The sequence below is a fragment of the Uloborus diversus genome, chromosome 3 (assembly GCF_026930045.1).
Source record: "Uloborus diversus isolate 005 chromosome 3, Udiv.v.3.1, whole genome shotgun sequence".
Taxonomy (NCBI): Eukaryota; Metazoa; Arthropoda; class Arachnida; order Araneae; family Uloboridae; genus Uloborus; species Uloborus diversus.
The window spans coordinates 213,948,039-213,968,420 of record NC_072733.1 but is presented as its reverse complement, the minus strand read 5'-3'; the positions used below and the strand labels follow the sequence as shown (position 1 = coordinate 213,968,420).

General features: G+C 33.2%; 1 long non-coding RNA gene across 1 annotated transcript in view; it reads left to right on the top strand.

The window, feature by feature from the left end:
- LOC129218577 (uncharacterized) overlaps positions 1-20,382 on the top strand; it is a 125,871-nt gene that overhangs the window by 32,035 nt on the left and 73,454 nt on the right. The window contains exons 6-7 of the long non-coding RNA XR_008580340.1: positions 3,184-3,390; positions 18,312-18,482. This is a non-coding gene — a long non-coding RNA (uncharacterized LOC129218577). The remainder of the gene's footprint in view (positions 1-3,183; positions 3,391-18,311; positions 18,483-20,382) is intronic.

The window sequence follows — 20,382 nt, the reverse complement described above, 5'->3', positions numbered from 1 at the left end:
TTGTTTAGATTCATTTGTAAAGATACCAAAGATGGCAACAAAAATCATGGCTCAAATGGCTTGACTGATTTTTATAAAATCTTTGGTAGGTATGAGAATAGGTTGTAAGGTAAAATTCAGCTACCAAACGTTAAAATGACCTCTGGTAAAACAATGAAAACCCTCAATGATTTAAAATTTTAGTTTGTTGCCATCCTCTATTTGTTAACAAAACAAATGTTTGTAATAATGTTAAGCAAAGCTTTTACATTGATTTTATCTTAGGGAAATTCGCGATTAAAAAATAGGAGAGTGCGGGTAGGAGGGTAAAAATTTGCGCATGGCCAAATAAAAAAAAATTATATGAAAAAGAATTTTTTTTTAGACATGGTAATTGAACTCCTGGCAGTTTTGGCGAGATAAAGTGGATTCTTTTTTTGGGATGCATTCCAGGTGGAACAAACAACATTTCGCTAATTCTTGAGCATCTTTTGGCATTGCAGCAACTTTATTGTATGGCGACAGAACTATTCATGCAGTGTTTAAGCTGGCACTTAATATTCAAAATAATCCAGAAGCAATATGCAACAGAAGAAAACTATTGTTCAGGGCCACAATACTGAAAGAATGCGAAATTGTCCCCTGAGATAAATGCACTATAGCACACAAACATTATCTTGAAGAACACTGAAAGATATTAAAAATAGCGACAAGCTATTCAGTGACACTCTGTTACTCTTTTCAGGTGACTTCAGAAAAATACTTCCCTTCATTCCATGTTCAACGTACCCCGACCAGATCAAAGCTTGCTTGAAATCATTGCCACTATATCATAATGTTGAAAAGTCCTGCTAAGAATAAACATGCATGCTCAAATGCTACAAGATCTAAAAGTTGCTGTCTATGAAAATACTGGATGCATAAAATTGCCCACTAATTTCTGCACTAGCGTTGATTCTCAAAATGTTATCATTGACTGCATGTTTCCCAATGTATGCACACAATGCACAAATTATGTGTGGCTGGCAGAACAGCCATTTTAGCAGCAAAAAATGTGGACTTTGAAGATTTAAACTTCAAGATACAGCAGTCATTGCCAGGCAACTTGGTACCATACAAATCGATCGATAAAGTTTGCAATACTAAGGAAACTAAATTATACAACAGAGTTTTGTACTCACTGAATTTGTCAAGCATGTTCAGTCGCCTTCTATGAATATAAGTTGGATCTCCAGTTATTTTACCTCGAAATTTGAACCTACCACGGCTGTGCAATGGCAGGCGGTTGGTCACTTAAAAAATGATGAAAAACGTTATTGAAGTCACCATTTTGAATGGTGAATTCTAAATAAAAAATGTCTTGCTGCCACAAATTCCAATGATTTCCACAAAGGTGCGAATTGAATTCAAACGCCTTCATTAAGTTAAAATTTGCAATGACAATCAATAAGTCGCAAGGATAAACAATATGTGTGTTTGTGGCATAGATTTGGACACACCGTGTTTTTCGCAAAGACAATTATACGTGGCATGAGCAAGCCATCGAGCTGATTTGTGTTGGCTGAAGACGGACTGACCAAAAAAAAAAAAAAAATTGTTCTCTCAATTTCACCTCGAAATGAATATTGATTTTCTTTATTTCATTGTTACACTTTAGGGTAGAAAATATATTACTTTTTTTACTGTACATTTAGCTTTTAAGAGATCAATTAAGGAATCTGTTCGTTACGTTAATAAAATACATACATTTGTATTGAGAAAATGTTTTTGATTTCATAGGCGATCATCATCTTCTATAGCACCTCCGTTGCTCTTTCCGTAATAGATTCCGTCCCCGCTTACTTGCAATGCATTCGCTATTTTTGAATTAAAACCAAAATAGTTTCTAGAAATAATTTATGTGGCAGAACAAGGTTTGCCGGGTCAGCTAATATGTATGTATGTATATATATATATATATATATATATATATATATATATATATATATATATTTATATATATATTGAAAACATATTATGGAGGAAAAAATTAGAATAGAATAAACCACAAGCCCAAAGATGTGCAAAGTAGCCAAACAATAACCCAGGTAAATATAAACATCAATAAAACCACATAGACAACAACACAGATAAATGACAAAGCAAAATGACAAAGAAGAAGACAAAACTCTTCAGCAGTGGAAACTTCATCCAATGGCCAAAAGACCAAAAAATTTATACTAAAACTAAATATAGGATGTCCAGTTTCGAAAAAGCTAGCATTCAGGAATACATTGGGCTAACGCACCACATGTGATAAATGAATGTAGATTTTTTAACTAAGAACCTAAAACTAAACACTGGGGTTCCGTCTCGGATATCAGAAGCCAAGGCTATCAATAATATCCCTCCACCGTACCACCAGCAAAAAATCAGAAGTCTTACCTACGTGTCCGGGTGCAAATTCAAATCCGTGATCATCATGTCAGTTTTCGTGCCAGTCGATAAAAATAAAACAAAACCATTCAAATGAATAAAAAATAAATAAAAGAATCATCCATTAAAATTAGGTTCAAAAAGCATTCCAGGTCGACTGAAAAACAAATTTCTAAAGATATCATCAACTGAAGTCCAAACTTATGGTTTCCTCCAGAAAATTCATAATAGTGAATAGTTAGACGGTTACAATGAAGCAAAGTGTTGATGAAAGGCTATGCTTGAGAAAATATTATTTACAAGATTATTTGGGAAATTGTTTTCAAGTAGTTTATTTTTAAGTAGATTTATTTTTTGGTTGAATGCTGTAATAGTGTTGCAAATTCTTTTGATTCTGATGGCTCTGATTGCATTATTAATTAAACAATGATGACAATAAAAACTTTTTTACTGAGGCAAGAAGAAAAACTTTGCAGGCAATTAACTTTGAATTGAAATTCCCGTCTTTTATCATAAATTGTGGTTTCACAGTTGAAGTATAATTAGAACTAGTCTTTTTTGATATACTTTGTACCGAATTCTTATGTGAAGTAAAAAATATTTATTTTTAAAAGAAAGTGCATTAAGATTGTGCACAATTGCAACAAAACATGCATTTACGCATAACTTGAGGCATCAAAAAATGTTTTAAAGTAGCTGAACTGAACAAAATTGGGGTCTCATTCTGTATTATAAATTTCTGAAGACATTATTGTGTGCAAAAGAATTAAAAACAAAAATCTGTTGTAGGAAACCGTTGCGGAAACTGCGTGCCTTGTTTCGCCCAGACAGCAGGAGACCGCTTGTAATGATGATGTGTTTGAGGGAACAAGTAGTGAACTGCAGAGTGTCGAAGCGCCAAGTGCCGATGATTTGATGGCTGCAGGGCCTTCAACTGCTCCACCTGGTCAGCCAATGGATATCGACGACAATACACCTGAATTTAAGGTTGAGGGAGTAAGTAACAATTTTTGTTATCAGATGCAAATAATTTGTACAGTAAACTCTATATGTCATTTTTTTAAATGATCCGTTCAGCAGAGAATCGCTCATCTGTACAACTGGAATTGTTCGTCTGAACGAGTTTGTACAGTAAAAAGTAGTTAATAGTGGACCACCATTGCTGCCGCTGTGGGAAGTGCTCCAGAGTGGGGACAGATCAGGGAACTCAGGGAAAAGCCAGAGAACATGATTGATCAGGGAAATATAGAATTTTGAAAAAAATAACAAATTTAGGGAAAATTGATTAAATGAAGGGGATTTATTTTTTTTTTTTGCTTTGGAAAATAAAATACACTCTAATTCCCGCAGAATGATTTGAATTTTCCTTTCACGCCTTCCGTGCTCGTAAAATAAACAAACCTACTGGCAAAGAGGAAGCCGTCATTAATGCCTTAGCTCCCTTGCCTTTGCTCATTGTCTTGAAATAATTAATGTACTGTAATCACAATTTCAAGAAGAAGTCTTTGTTTTTTAAATGAATACTGATAAAAGCTTCAAAGTTTTTTCTTCTTTGCGTTTTAAAATTTAATTGCTAAAATTGAATGTTAAATCAAAATCAGCTTTGTTTTTTGCCATTGTATTTACTCGCTGTCACTGTGTGAGATTACATGAAGGTTTTAATTTTCAGACTTTAAAAAATCTTTAATTTTAAAACCAAGTTATACACATATATATTTTGAAATTAATTGATTGGTTTTTTGCATTTCAATGTTTGTTGCAAAAGTTATCTAAGATGTTTTTTTTCAAGAAATAATGAAATCATTTGAAACTGAGTAACCTTGTGTGCTGAAGTAAATATTTTTATCATTTTTCAATAGTTAAAATACTGTATTCATTCATTAAAACCCAAGTTTTTGATTAGAGAATAGCTCAATATGACTGATAGTTAAAAGATTTCAATTGGTTTTATGTAAATACGAGGGGGGGTCCCAAAAGTAACTGGATTTTTGCTCTAAAATATTCATTTATTAGTTTATTCGAAAAATTTCTTTAGTCTCTTTCAAAGTGTTCCCCCTTAGATGCAATACACTTGTTAATTCGTTTTTTTCCACTGTTAGAAGCTCCTCTGGAACTCTTTAACTTTGACCATGTCCAGTGCCCGTTGCGAAGCAGTTTTTATAGCCTCTACATCATCAAAACGCTTCACTTTCAGAGTTTTTTCCATCCTCGGGGACAGAAAAATTTCACAGGGGGGCTATATCTGTTGAATACGGAGGTCGTTGAATGACTGGTCACCCCTGAGAGGCCAAGTAGCGATTAATACTGAAGGCTGTGTGTACGGGAGCGTTATCGTGGTGAAGGAATCATTCTTCTGATCGCCCACGCGAGATCCAACTCATTCTTGTTTCTTCAAAAGTTTTGTCCGTTGTAAAACGACGACTCTCATTGATTTTTTGGCGGATTTTTTCAACGTTTTCATCATTTTAAGACTTTGAAGGGCGCTAGAGCGAGCATGATCTTCAACATTCGTGCTACCACGTTTAAAGCGCCCAAACCACTCGAAAACTTGTGTACGGCTAATAGCATCGTTGTTGAAAGCTTGTTGAAGCATTTGGTAAGCTTTTCCATAACCGACTTTTCAAGCAGGAAGCAAAATTTCAAGCTTACAGTTTGTTCTTTGAAATCTGCCATAATGAGTTCGCAGGCAGAATGCAACAACACCTGAGAAAACCAACACTACGATCCAACGTTATCAACTAAACTGACGCCACTTGCACAGCTGGTTTGTGAAGGTCTCTACTTGAGCCATCTAACTGGAGAACACTCTACTACATCTAGGCTTGGCATCGCACCATTAGTCCGGTTACTTTTGGGTCCCCCCTCGTATGTTTATTATTTGCAGTAAATCTACATTACAAATATCCTTTCATTATTACTTGTTATTCTTGTAGCAATAATTATACTGCTTGAAAATTTAGTTCAAAATTATTTCCATATAAACTTTTTAGTTCTATCATGATAAGATATGTCTAAGAGTGGTTTTAATAGTTTCTTAGAATTCTTATGCTAACTGGTTGCTCGAAGTAAAGTATTTGTTTGTATAATATTTTGCTGTAAATAATTTAATATACTATTTTTCCTTAAAAAAAAGGAGCATCTTTTCAAAAATTATTTTTAATTAACAGCTTAAAACGTTTTGAACACTGCATTTTATTTAATTTGCAATGGTTTTTATGTATCATTGGTAACGTAAATCAGGGAAATTTGATGAACTTAATCAGGGAAAAGTCAAGGAAATATTTTTTATAGGTCTTGTTGCCACCCTGCACTCCTTTGAAAAACAAATTAAATTGAAAGTTTTCAAGAGGCAGTGTTAGACATTCTTTAGTCCTTGAGTTTAGACTTTCCTCTGAAGAAAATCTTTCGATACTGAAGTATTAAAAATGAAATTTTAGGTTGCGTCATCATGGAAATCATAGAAGAGAAAAGTGGGGTTTCACTCACGATATGTTTCTTGAGGCTGATGTCAGTTTTAGGCTGTCATTAGAGGAACTTGTTTTGAGGGACTCTCCCACCAAAATGGTTGAAAACGCGATTTTAAGCTATCTTTGGTGAAGTTAAGGGAATGAGATAGAATCTTGGGCTCCCTCATGGAATTTTTTGACATTGAAGGGCTAGCTTTGGTGCCTATCGGGGGGGGGGGGGGGGGTAGTGTTAAAAGAGAAACCATTGTTTGGTAACAGTAGACGAAAAAGAGGGTGATGAGGATCGAGTTTTTCTTCCAAAATATTTTTAAAACTGAAATCAATTTCAGGGCAACTTTAGAAAGGAAAAGAGTGCTTTAATCCTGGGAAGTTTAAAAAGTGATTGTAAGCCATCTTTTGGAACATTAGGTGAGTAGATGTGAGAGGTAGTAATCTTCTGCAGAAAACTTTAGAAATTGAAATCTTAAAAGGTGATATTTCAGGCTATCTTTGGCACTAACATTAGGAAAAGCCTGGCAATTTGGGGATCCTCCAAAATTTTTTTGAAATTGAAGTCTTAAAAAGGCATTACAGGCTGTTTTTTTTAAAGGTAGTACTAAGAGAAAGTTCAAGGGCTATTCTCAGAAAATTTGATATTGAAATTTTAAAAGCATTTTAATCTTTAGTCGCTTGAGAAGAAAGGGGTGCTGTCTTTTGGGGAAATTTTCAAAATTGAAGGACTAATGCAGTCAAACCTGTCCATCTCAAATTTCACAGCACGAAGGAAAGTTCAAGCTATGGAGATTTGGAAACACAGTGGTTTTGATAAAAGATATAAATAAGATATAAAAATAAGTAATTTCTTTCTACGATTGTTGTTTAAAAATGTTGAAAGTTTTACTTCTTCTTCATCCACAATCCTACTCAGAAAACACTGCAAAATAACTGTACTCAATGACTTGAAAGTAATAACTCTGGAATCTTTTCCCCTATTCAACAATGTCTCCTTCTCCCCAGTTTCTGAATGGATGCAATTTCTAGAAAACTTGAACCTTGTACATATATTTTCCTTGGGCTACATGTCTCACAAGACTTGAAGGGCTATAAAGACCTTCAAGTCTTGTTCAAGTAAGCTGCTGATGTACAAAAGAATGCTTTTTTTCCCAAATTATACAATTGTTAAAGACAGCTGGGATCAAACTCAATAAAAAATAATTATTTAAAAAAAAAAATTTGAATTTTGACCTCTTGAATTCAAGTTATGTTTTTCGCAATCACGAGTGTGTGTGTATGTAGGCGTGTGTGGGGGTATGTGTGTTTGTGTGTAGAGAGGTATGTGTGTGTAGGCATGTGTGTTTGTATCTGTGTGCAGGTATGAGTGTGTGTATGAGCATTTGTGTGTATGTTGGGGGGGGGGGGGAGGAATGTGTATGTATGTGTAGGCATAAGTGTTTGTGTCTGTGTGCAGGCATGAGTGTGTGGGTAGTTGTGTGTGTATGTGTAGGTGTCTGTATGTATGCGTGTGTGTGTGTATGTGTTTGAGTGTGTGTGTATATGTTTGTGTGCGTGAATGTATACATGTAAGTGTAGGATATTGACGCAACCTGGAGACGGCTTTCGCTATAGGAGCAGCATCGTGAGGAGCCGGTCGATGGTAGTGCTGCAGAGGGTGCTGGCGGGAAAAATAAAATCATAGGACATCAAAACCGTCAAATAAAAGCAATAAGCAATCGTGATTGCTCAAAAAAAAAAAAAAAAACACTACTGCATAGAAAACAAAAAAGAAAAAAAAGCCCAATAGTTTAAAGTGTTATTAAGTAGTATTGAATAATTACTCCATAGAAATAGTTTTGTAATACACATAAGACAAATCATAAATTCAAAAGCAGGATAGAAGGATCAACAGTTGGGTCTCATTCAAATTTTACAGAGCTCCTTGATTGGTTAAAAAGGAATGGGCCCGGACTGTGGATCCTTCTATTCTGCTTTTGAATTTATGATTTGTCTTATGTCTGTATCGATTATAAAACTATTTCAATGGTGTAGTTATTCAATAGAACTTAATAACATTCTAAACTACTGGGCTTATTTTTTTCTTTTTGGTTTATTTTTGGTTTTTACACAGTAGGGTTTTTTTTTGTTTTGTTTTTTCATAATTATTTTTTATTTTACTTTTTAGTTCATTTTCATTGAGTTATTATGATTATAAGATGGTATATTTTTGCAATCTTGTCATTTCTTTGAAAGAGTTGATGTTTGAGGATTATTAAGTAACTTTCAGTAGTCTAAACTAAAGCGCTAAATCCTTCTCTTAAATAGTGACACACTTCGAGCCACGCACTTCGTGCCGCTTTTGACTGAGATAGGAGATGGGCAGTCATGTGGGTTTTGCACGCCATTTTGTGTCGCTGCCTGTGTGATTTCACGACTAGATATTTTCTCTTCGTTATTCGTATTGTTCATCAAATGCTATCTAAAATGTGAAGATGCTTTGGTGCACTGTATTCGGATGTAGTTCAAAATTGGGCTACACGTAGTATTGTTTACCTATCCGGAAGATTATTTTTATTTGGAGGGGAAGTGATCATTATATTAACCATTAATTTTCTTCTGAAGGACGAGAAAAAAAGTTTTAACGTTCTGAGTAAAAAAAAAAAAAAAATTAAAATACTAAAAATTTTCAAAAACTACATTTGTGTTAAAACGACATTTTAAGTTGACTAATGCATAAAAGACAAATAAAAGGAATGATAATGAGGTTCAGTTTTTTGATTTAAGGAGGAAATCAGAACAAGTTCTAAGTATTGACAATATGAACGTAATGGTGTGTCCTCCCTTTTGGTGTCAACCCCTAGAAGGATGTCAGCCAATGAACGTACCCCTCCCCTCCCGGAGTGATGCTAATCTGTTTGATGTATTAAAAATAATCTAAAGTGTTGAAAGAACTAAATTGGGAACATTTTTTATAGCTCTTAAATCCAGTTTGGTATCATCCCCCCCCCCCATGGTGATGCAACTGAGTTTTATATAGTAAATATAATTCAAAATATTTGGGGAACTATCTGAATCTAGGTATTTAATTTTTCAAAAACTTACAATTCCATTTTGGGTGTCACCCCCTGACAGGTAGCACTTGGAACAGACTGCACCTCCACCCCCATAGCGATGCTACTGAATATACATGTATGATTTATACCAGTGTCTTAATTTGTAAAAATTCATTATTGCAATTGATAACAGTTCGTTACAGATGTAATCTGAGCTCTTTTATTTGAACTCCTATTGGTATAAAATGATTCAAGTTTTTTTTTAAAATATTGATTTAAAACTGGTTAAATCATTTTATTTTCAGTTTGTTGATTTTTTAAGAACTACAGTTAGCTCCCAGTTTAAAGACTTTCAAGGGACCACAAAAAATCGTAATTAAGTAGAAAGCATCCTTAAATAGAAAGCTTTTAACCGTTTACCCGCCAATGTTCCAAAAATGGAACATCATATTTAAGTGAAAATTTTCCCAAGAAATAACGTTAAAATAAACAAGTTTTTTTTAACACAGTTTAGTCTTATTTCAAAGTATTTTTTGATTTCCGGCTTGATTGTTTATATGTTTTCAATTATTTATTGCGATTTTTCAAAGATGAGTGTTTTTTTAGCTTTTTGCAACTTTTTCTTATAAAATTTACCAAAAATTGACTTTTTCAGAAAATGTGATGATATTTATTATAGTTGAGAAAAATACTTCAATGTACGATTTTAAAATGCTTGTAGAAATGTACATTGATATTTCCGAAAGGTGTGCCCCTTCAAAATAGCATGTTCCAATTTTGGAACATTGGCGCTTTTAGGGAGTCAAATTTCCAAGAAGTAAATCGTTCGACTTCCAAGGGGAAATTTCATTTTTCGTAATATATGTTTCTTTTTTTTTCATTTTGAATGTACTCTGATGTAGATGTTGGCAAAACCAAGTTTATATTTTGAAAGGATATGACGTTTCGTTAGCAAAGAAAATAATAAGTCTTCTGTTTGACGGACTATATGGCTCCGAATCCACACCTGCTCGGACAGCTGCATTGTCACGTGATAATAAAAAATAATATTAGTGAGCGTTTTATTCTTCATATTTTAAATGCAGTTCAATAATTCGCTAGCTTTGTTTTCGAGCGAAACGAAATTCTGTTTGACGTATACCAACTGTTCATAAATGTTAAAAAATGTCTACAAGATTTCTTACTGTAGAACAAGCTGTGGCTTATTTAGAGACATTGTCAGATTCGGATTTGTCAGATGTAGATATATGCCAATTACCCCTGATAAACTAGGCAATATCACTGAGGAAGAATAGATGTTGACAGAGATGAAATCCTACAATTTTTTGGTTTGTTGCTTTTGAGTGGGTACCATTCTGTTCCTTCTGAAGATATGTATTGGAGCAGTGCAAAAGATACATCTGTGCTAATTGTACCAACAGTTATGCCTCAAAATCGTTTTCGAAAAATAAAAAACAACTTTCATTTGATGGACAACCATGAATTAAAACAAAATGATAAACTAAGAAAAGTTTTCCCTATTTACGAAGAATTGTGTAAAAACCCTCAACAATTTGGTGTATTTTATGAAAAATCGAGCATAGATGAATCTATGGTTTCCTATTACGGACGGCATTCATGTAAAATGTTTATTAGATAAAAACCAATAAGATTCGTCTTCAAAATTTGGATGCTGTGCTCTTCAAGTGGATACCCATATTCCATGGAGATTTATTCAGGCAAAAAAGAAAGATCCCCTGATGTGAAATTAGGATCCAGAGCTGTAAATGATCTATTATCAGTTTTGACTGACACGTCTAAGCATGAAGTATACTTTGATAACTTTTTTACATTATATGACTTCATTTCTCAGCTATCAAAAAAAAAAAAAAAAGTGTACGAGCAACAGGAACAATTCGTGAAAACCGAACTGGCCATTGTCCACGGAAATTCAAAAAAGCCCTTTCTAAAGAAGATCGAGGAAATTTTGACTATCGATCTGATGGATCAGTGTACATGTGCAGCTGGAATAATAATGCAGTGGTTACAGTAGCATCTAATTGTTATACACATGAGCCACTTGCATCTGTAAAATGTTACTCAAATGCGCAGAAATGCAAGATAGATGTGCCACAACCTCATCTTATCAAGAGATACAATGAAGGAATGGGGGGGTGTGGACGTCTAGGATAAACTTTTAGGCAGCTACAGACGTCATTTGAGGAGTAAAAAATGGTGGTGGAATCTTTTTAGTAATGTTCTGAATGTTTCAGTTGTAGCTAGTTGGTTACTTCATTGTGAGTTACACGAAGTCAAGATGAAGCATTTAGAGTTCCAAAGAGGAATAACAACTGACCTCCTATAAAGAGAAGTACTAGTAGAAAGTCATCCAGGGCCTCGTTGTCATTTACATAAAAGATCAAGAATGGCTGACGGACATTATATTGTATCTGCATCCCAAGGACGTTGCGCGGTGTGCAAAAAGATACGACTAAGAAATGTGACAAACGACTTCACCAGCAATGCTTCCTTTCATATCATGGGCATTAGATATTTCTGTATTGGATTTTCTGAATTCTGATATGTACATAAATGCAATTTAAAATATTATTTTTTTCCGTAATAATGTATGCTAAGATAAAAACCGCATTCAAAACCTCTTAGTTTAAAAAAATTCTCTGAAAGAAAAACTTCATGCAAAGCGCCAATGTTCCAAAAATGGAACACACTGAAAAACATAGTAAAAAATTTTTTTCTGGAAATTTTATTTTATTTCTGTATTTACTAGACATAAATAGACATAATTTCAAAAAATTACTCAAATTTGATCATCCGTCAATAGTTCGGCGGTTTAAACGGTTAACACTACAGTGGACCATCTGGGACCGTGAAAAGCCATCGTTAAATAGAGAAAGTCGTTTAATAGAGAGTCGTTAAACAGAACCAATTGTAGCATCTGTAAAAAAAAAGGAAAAAAAAAACATGTTTTTGTTGAAAATAAAACCTTATTAGTTAAGAAAAAAATAAATTTTGCAATTTTTAGAAGTGAATAATATTTCATAAGAAAACTACATACATTAGTAATATAAATGATACTGTTTTACAAGTTCAAACTGTTGCCCAAGTTACAAAATCAAGTCCAAGCTCCCAGTGAGCTAAATTAACTATGTAATTTATGGCATAGTTAATTTATCTCACTACTATTCTTCTAAACCAACTGTCAAATAATAGCTCCAGAAAGTCTTTATGGGAAAAATAATCTTAAAAATGATTGTAAATTCCTTCAAAATGCCTTTTTACTAATAAGCAGTTTTTTACTAAAAATATTTCACCAAGGTAAAAACCAACATTTTTGTATGTATATTGTCAGTTACTTAAGTTATGATTAAAAATCTGTGAACATTCGTTGATAAAAGATAATTTTCAAGAAGCGAAACTCTGTATTTTTCCACTGTTGAGATAGGGAGAAAGTTGCGGAGCGACAAGAAATGGCAGACGGTCAAGCGTGTCTCTATTTAAGAGACAGATTCAGGGCTTTAGTTTAAACTACTGATTATTAGTCCCTCTAGGGACCTAACTTGACTCAGAGGCTCCCTGGGCTTTAGTAAAAATACGCAAACTTAGGTTAACCACAGCTCGATCCAAAGTACTTCCTTGGAGTTTGTGTACAGTTATACTCCAGCACAATATCAATGGCAACATTTTTCGTTCTATTTTACCCTGACCACTAAGTGCATCGAATTCTGTTGCTGATGGTTTAATTCTGACTCCCACACTAGAAACATTGTTTTTAATTGCTTTGTCACCAAATTCTATGTAAACAACATGTATAACTAACTCACGATGACGTCAGCTAGGAAATGTCGTCAATCAAATCTTTCTCGCAAAACTAAAAAAGCCCATCAAGAAATTTACATGTCGCAAAACTCAGTCCCCTGAAACACGACAAAAACAAATGCAATATGTCATTTTTTCTTGCTTTTCAACGTTGTTTGTTACAAAAGCAAAATAAGGTTTTTTTCGTTACATACTGAAATCATTTGAAATAGTGTTAACTTGTGTACTTAAGCAAATATCTTAATTTTTTTATTGGTAAAATGCTGTATTCATTCATTAAAACCTATGTTCTTGATTAGAGAAAAGTTCCCTATGAATGGATGTCAAATGGTTTCATTTGTTGTGCATAAATATGTCAATTAGTTATATAAGAATAACTACATTACTTCTGTTCTTTCACTATTACTTGTTATTCTTGCAACAATTATTATAATGTTTGAAAACTTAGTTCAAAATAATATTAATTACTTTTTAGTTCTATCATAAATACACATATGTTTTTTAAGAGTAATTTTAATAGTTTCTTAAAATTCTTATGCTACGTGGTTTCTAGAAGTAAACCACTGGAAGGAAAGTATTTTTTTTCTTTTTTTAAAAATTTTCTATAATCTTTCCATGTAGAAAAATTTAATATACTGTTTTGTAGGGTTTTTTTCCCAAAACAATTGACTTGATATTTTTTTTTAAAACCATTTTATTAAAAAAGTAGCATCTTTTAAAAATATATCTTTAGTTCACCAACTTTACACAACTTAAAACGTTTAAAATACTGCATTTTATACAAACATACAATGGATTTCAAGTGGAGCAAAGAAAGGAAACCATTATCATTGGTAACGTAAATCAGGGAAATTTGGTGAACTTAATCAGGGAAAAGTGGGGGAACTTTTTTTCACAGTTCCTGTCCCCTGAGCATGTAACTAGTAAAAAATTATTACGATAACATTTTTATAAATAGTAATAAAATACAGGAAATTTATATGAAATTGAAAAATTATAATTCCTTAAACAGATTCCTTTCATCATCAGGTTTTCAAAGAAAACTGTATTGTTTTGTAAGAATTGATATGCACAAAAACTACAACAAAAATACATACTACAAGCACAGAGTCAGTTTAAATACCCCCCCTCCCCACTTGAATTGAACAATTCCTTCTTTAATTGAAAGTTACAATGCATATACAACTGACCTGAGAGAAGTTAACGGTGTTTTACTTCTTCTGTCTTGTCGCTTACTATGCAGCATGTTTGTTCACTCAAGCCATTCACATAAAACAAGAAAATTGAAATAGTAAATTCATTTATAATAAATGTAATACTGATATTTCAAAATGCAAAATAAGTAATTATGATATTGATACAAAGACTAAAATTGGTTACAAAATTGTTAAAAATGCAGCCAAACCTGGTTATAATAACAGCCAAAGAGCTGGGTCAATTTGCTAGTGAGTGTTTGTTACGACTCGGATTCATAATTTATTGAATAAAAATGATTTTAGCAAGAGATGAGTTTAAGAAAGTAGTATTATTTTGACACTTTTTAATTAAAACCAAAAATAAATAATTAAAACAAAAAACAATTACAAGTATTAAAAAGAAATTTGTTTTTTATCTCTCAGTGGTTAAAGTACAACTAGTAACAGTTGAAGAAAATTGTCTTAAAATTAAAACATTTCTTATGCCACTGTCCAATTATTGGAAAAAATCAATTTCCACACAATATGGATGGCACTGTAAGAAATAAGTTTCCTAAGAGAAACATCTGAAAAAAATATCATGAAAAAATAATGCTGACCAAGCCATGTTAATAATAACCAAGTTTCAAATATTTAACACCATCCACTATTTAAATTATCTCGTTTAACTAGGGTTCTTGTTAAAATCCAAGCTTGCATTTAAATAGAGTTTAACTGCAGTAAGCAATAGATACAACTCGAAATTTATAAGTAAAAATAACGACAGAATCCTGAAATAGTAATAAAAAATAACAAGCTTAAAATTAATGCAGATCATAATATTCAGAAATAAACTGTAGTAGATAAACACTTGTAACATTAAATAAAATTGTCGACATAGAAAATTTTAAGACCAGAAGAATATTATAATAAGTCAAAACAAGACGTAGAACTGCAACCAACACGTAAGATGAATAATTTTTATAATCTTGTAGTAAATTTAAAATTCATAATATTATTATGGTAGTATAGAAAAACAAAGCCAAAACAAACATTTAGACATGTTTACAATACAGGGTTCGCGTTTACGCGCTATAGCGGGTTTTTTACGCAAATCCGCGGGAAAGGGACGCAACTTCCGCGAAAAATCGGGTACCAGGGACCCAGAAAACCCAAAAGATAAGAAACAGAAAAAAAATTGAAGAAAATGCTAAAGATCTATTTAGTAAATGCTTTTAAACTTCAAAATGACCAGAAGGATCAACAGAAAGGGACTAAAATGACCCTATCTGTTTATCAGCTATTCAACACACCCCCATTGTGGACAAGTCAATGCAATTTTAGTGATAAGACTGGAGCTTACAGTGACCTCCTGGGCAGCGCTCAGGGAGCAAGTTCATAAAGAGCCCATTGTACTGTATTCTAAGAATAAGCTCTCCCTCAACTTTTATCTTGAGGAAATTCCTGAAAACAGCAATGAAGACTAAAAATAAGAGAGGTTTTCAATGCAATCTTCAGGATTAATGCAAGACAACTGTACAGTAAAAATATCGCTATTTTGCATTCATGTAACCAGAATTACTTTTGAAAATCATTATTTTGCATCCCCAATAAAAAGTGGGGAGAAAAAAAATGGCGAACATTTTCCAGATCGCGCTAAACACAAAGTTCTGAACTTGAAATTTTTCTTGTTAAATTGCTTATGAATACTTGAATTTTATGCAAAAAACTTCAACCTTGTTCTTTTTCTAGTAATTCATCTCTTCCTGATGGGCTATTTTTATTTGGACTTGCAAAAGTCGGGTATTAATCGATCGCGCCATTTTGAAAATGGCGCAATTTTAAAAATAGAACAAAAGCCAAGACAGGTATTTTGAACGAGTCAAATATACTGATTTAAGATTGCAAATGAGCAATTTTCACACTCATATCAGAAAATGTTTCGTTTTTGCGATCGCGATTTTTGCGTTGGGTTTATTCGCTTCCGATTTATTATTATTATTATTATTATGTAATTGCTAACGATAATTGGGAAGAGGGGGGGGGGGACTGTTCGCTTTTTTTCAATAAAAAATATTTTCAGGAAAACAAAGGTTAAGGGAGGGCTTTTTGCTTGATCAATCAGAGGCACTTGTTTTTTTATTTTATGGTAAAACCCATTTTTAAAGTAAGTTTTAAGTTAATCTCATTGTAATTTACCAAATAGTTTCTCACGTAACTAAGTCTTGCAAGTGTATTAATTGAAAATAATTTTGCAATGATAAAATCACAAAAAATTAGGGCAAAATTAACCAATTTATTTGATTTCATGCTTTCCCCCCCCCCCCACCCCCAAGTTTTTTTATATTATTCATTTATACGCTAAGATTCTGTGTTTAAAATTTAAGGGACTCATTTTTTCCACCAAAGGACCCAAATCTATTTCATTAATGGGTCCCTGGGACCCAGGTTACGGATAGTTTGAGCGCGAACACTGCAATATGTATATTATTGTATTTAGTTATACCTAGTTTTGCAAGATTTCTAAAATGTTCAACTGGGACACTGGAACGATTCCCTTCCCCAAACATAACAAGCATAAATAGGGTATACACTGCTGGCTGGTTTTTAGATGGTAGTTCATTCTCAATGCTATGAATAAATAGTTACAAATTATGGATCTAAATCAAGGGTAATAATAAATGACACTAGCAGATAAACTAAAACTTTTTATTTCCTACATGTTCATATCGAAAAGTTACTTTATAAAAAGAAACACTTTGAATGAGGAATTTATATTAGAACAATATTTACATGTGCTTTTCATTTTTTCTTTTCTTTTGAAGACATTTTTGGTTTTAATCTTGTAGCAAAAAGCTTCGCAAGCAAATCCGAAATTAATTTGACAAATCTATGTTACAAATGAAAAAGTAATAATCCTTCACAGTTAATTATTTTCAGACTTTCTTACACATCTGCTATGAAATTTATTTTTTACCAGGACGTGAAGTAAACCAGCCAGGAATTCTGCATTTAGGCAGAAAAAAACCGGGACGTCTGGCAAGCCTAGTCTACAATTGATATAAACGAGCTGATGTGTGCATCACATGACTTCCTTTTACTCCAATTTAATGTCATTTCCCCATTACTAGCAATCTTAATATGATTCAATTGTTTACTCTCTAAATATCACCAATAGTGGACAAATTAAAACCAAATTAAAAAACAAATCGCCAAATTTGTCGCCCCAAATTATGGCGATATATCGCCAAGTGTCCGACAAATTATAACACAACTTGAGTTTGCATCGAAATAAACAATGATTTCCCCCAAAAAAGGGGCAAAAGGCCCCCTTAGAAACATCCGAATGCAACCAAAAGAGAAGGTGCACAACTAGACCCCACTAGAAATCTACGTACCAAATTTCAACTTTCTAGGACATACTGTTTTTGAGTTATGCGAGATACATACACACGTACATACGTACATAGGGACGTCATGAGAAAATTTGTTGTAATTAACTTGGGGGTCGTCAAAATGGATGTTTTGGGTGTCTGTACGTTCCGAGGCATATATCCACGTGTTATCGGGTCGAAAAAAAGACTCAACATTCATTCGGGGGTGAGAAAAATGGAAATTTAGGCCGATTTTTGAGTGAACATTTTTTTGCGAATACAATACTTCCTTTTTTGTAAAAGGAAGTAAAAAGAGTGACGATTTATTTAGTGATTGGCAAAAGGAAGCAATTTAGTAATTTTCTTTTGGAATTAAACGCTTATCTTTTCACAACATCCAAGATATAATAAATAATTAAAAACAAAAAAAAAAACTTGCACTGTGCAACTCTACCATTGACTTTAGCAACCGACGCAGCACCAGTCTGTGAAGGAATGAACGTCCTAAAGCATTTGCATCCAGGACTTTGACAAGAACTGAACAAAAATACTCCCAAAAATTGATAAAGAGCCACTTGCCATAGTTTGGGCAGTCGTAGCTATTTTTAGATCTTCTGGAGCTAACCTTCAAAGTTTTGCTAGTACGCCAGGACCTTTTGTTATAATGCAGTGTACAGTATTGTGATAATAATCAAAAAATAAATGAAAATAAAAAAATGCTAATGGACATATTAATTGAATTACATTAAATATTTATTCAGTTTGCTGTTTTGGGTGATTGGGTTTAAAATAAAACTTTGCGCTTTGGCTATATGTGTAACTTCAGCATGTTTAATATAAATTTAATCTCAATACTATTGTCAGGGGCTTTGTTGTGTGGGTCTTGCTAGTTTATTTATTAATTCAATTCCTTTTATCAAGCTTATTTAAAATTTTATGGTTATTTATGTTCATGTTAATTTGTTTTACCTAAGTTTTATTTTTAATATGTTTATTCCATTATTTTTCATTAAAATGTTTCAAGGAAAGTTGAGCAAAACTAAGTATTTTCTTTTCTAGGACTGTTTTATTCGTATGGCCGATCATATTTTTATTGTGAATAAATTAGATCTTGTGCCAATAGAAGAAAATGTTGGATTTATTGGCTGTGGTCCAATGGCTGAAGCTTTCATTGCCTTTCTCATGATAACTGGGCATAGGGTCTATGGGTATAACCGCACTGTGGAAAAAGTAAGTTGATTTTATTATTCTCTTGGTCACTTGCCTCATTTAGGAAGTTTTGAATGATTCTCATTTTAAGCTTGTTTCTGTTACGTGGATAATTTTAGATCACTTTGTTTTATATCAATCAATTAATATGATGAAATGGGCTACTCTGACCGTAAAAAATATTTTTTTTTTCGTCTTTTTTGGCCTCCAACTTTTTTTTGTTCATTCTGGAAAAAGTTCTATTCTATTGTTTTAATGTTTTCTGTTTCCTTAATGTTAAAAACAGAGTTTGCAGTTGTTCTGATATTCCTGATTAAAATAAAAAGCATATGTACTGTAAAACGGGGTGAAGCGGATCACTTTTTCAGGTTTTTTAAAATTTACTCGCAAACAAAAGCATGAAAAAATCTGGGGAAAAATATATAAATTCTTACATTCCTCCTAAATAGTACTATCTAACAAAAATTATTCTACATGAATAATAACATTTTTTATTTAATGTTAAAGAATGTTCTGCTTCACCCCATGATATGGGGTGAAGCGGATCCCCATATGATTTCTATAATACAATTTTACCTTTATGCAGGGGTTAAGCGAATCAGTGAATTCCGTTTTTAAAAAAACATACTGTGCTTTTGTAGGTATATTTGCATGGATGGGGGTTCAGTAATATACATAAACAAAAGACAAAAACTTTATTTTCAAAAGAAAACCAACAATAATACAACAATACTCATCGTCATCACTCCACTTTGGAAATATCGGTAGATGGGAAACAGAGACGACCTCTGTTGATGTTCTTTTTTTTAGTTGACATCAACTTCTCAGACATCCTCCACATTGAGATATACAAAATAATCAGTCTTCATGGATAGTTTTTTCCGAAGGAATCTGATAACGAAGTTTTCGTCTGAAAGTTTTTCTTCAATCTTACCAATGAAAAAACAATTTTCCTTGTTGGTTTTTAAAGTGACTTTAACGAAACAGTCTACATTATATTCCTGATCTGGTTTCGTATGACTGGAAATGTCTTCATTGGTAGATGGCTCACTGATTTCATATTTGTCAGGATTTTAGGCTTTTCGAGAATTTATCTTTTCATCAACACTTTTTGATTCTTCTTCTGATTCACTTTTTTCGCTCATATCTGTTTTTAAAGATTCCGCAACAATGCTTTTCCCTGGTGCAACGTCCATTTTTTTTCCACGAGAACGTTTCGCACCATGACTACTATGACCTCTTCGAGACTGTTGTAGTAGTTCTGTGAAAGAAGCGGTCCAAAATTGTTCAATTTCTTTACTCTGGTTTGTGTGTGGAATTTTATGAAGAGCTCTTTCTGGATTCAAGGGCAAAATTCCGCACACTTTGAAACCGGCTTTCACATTTTCCTCCGAATGCAGCCCAACTTCTTCGAAAATTTTCTTCAATAAATGAGGAAATTCGGTCTTTGGTAGCACACCTCGATTTTTTGCTTTCCACGTTTGTAAAACTTTACGCCATGCAATTTTCAAGGGACGAAAATATGCTACGTCGAGTGGCTGACAAAGATGCGTCGAATTAGGTGGCAGTAAAACAAAGCGAATATTATTATTCATGCAAGTTTGGATCACATTCAGGGATAAATGACTTGACAGATTATCCCCTATCATTACTTTTGGACCATTCAGTCTTCTGAAATATGGCATCAGGATGGTATTAAACCAGTCTTCAAACATACAGGTATCGAACCATCCAGATAGATTTCGGTTATAAGCTGAACCTTGAATGCCTCCCTCGGTCCATCCGGGGTACATATGTTTTGCTTTATATACAGTATATGGTGGCAATACTGTTCCATCACCTGCAACGGCTATCATCACACTGGTGCTGGTCTTAGAAACATCGTTAATTCTTTCTGCATGTTTTACACCACGTTTTGTTA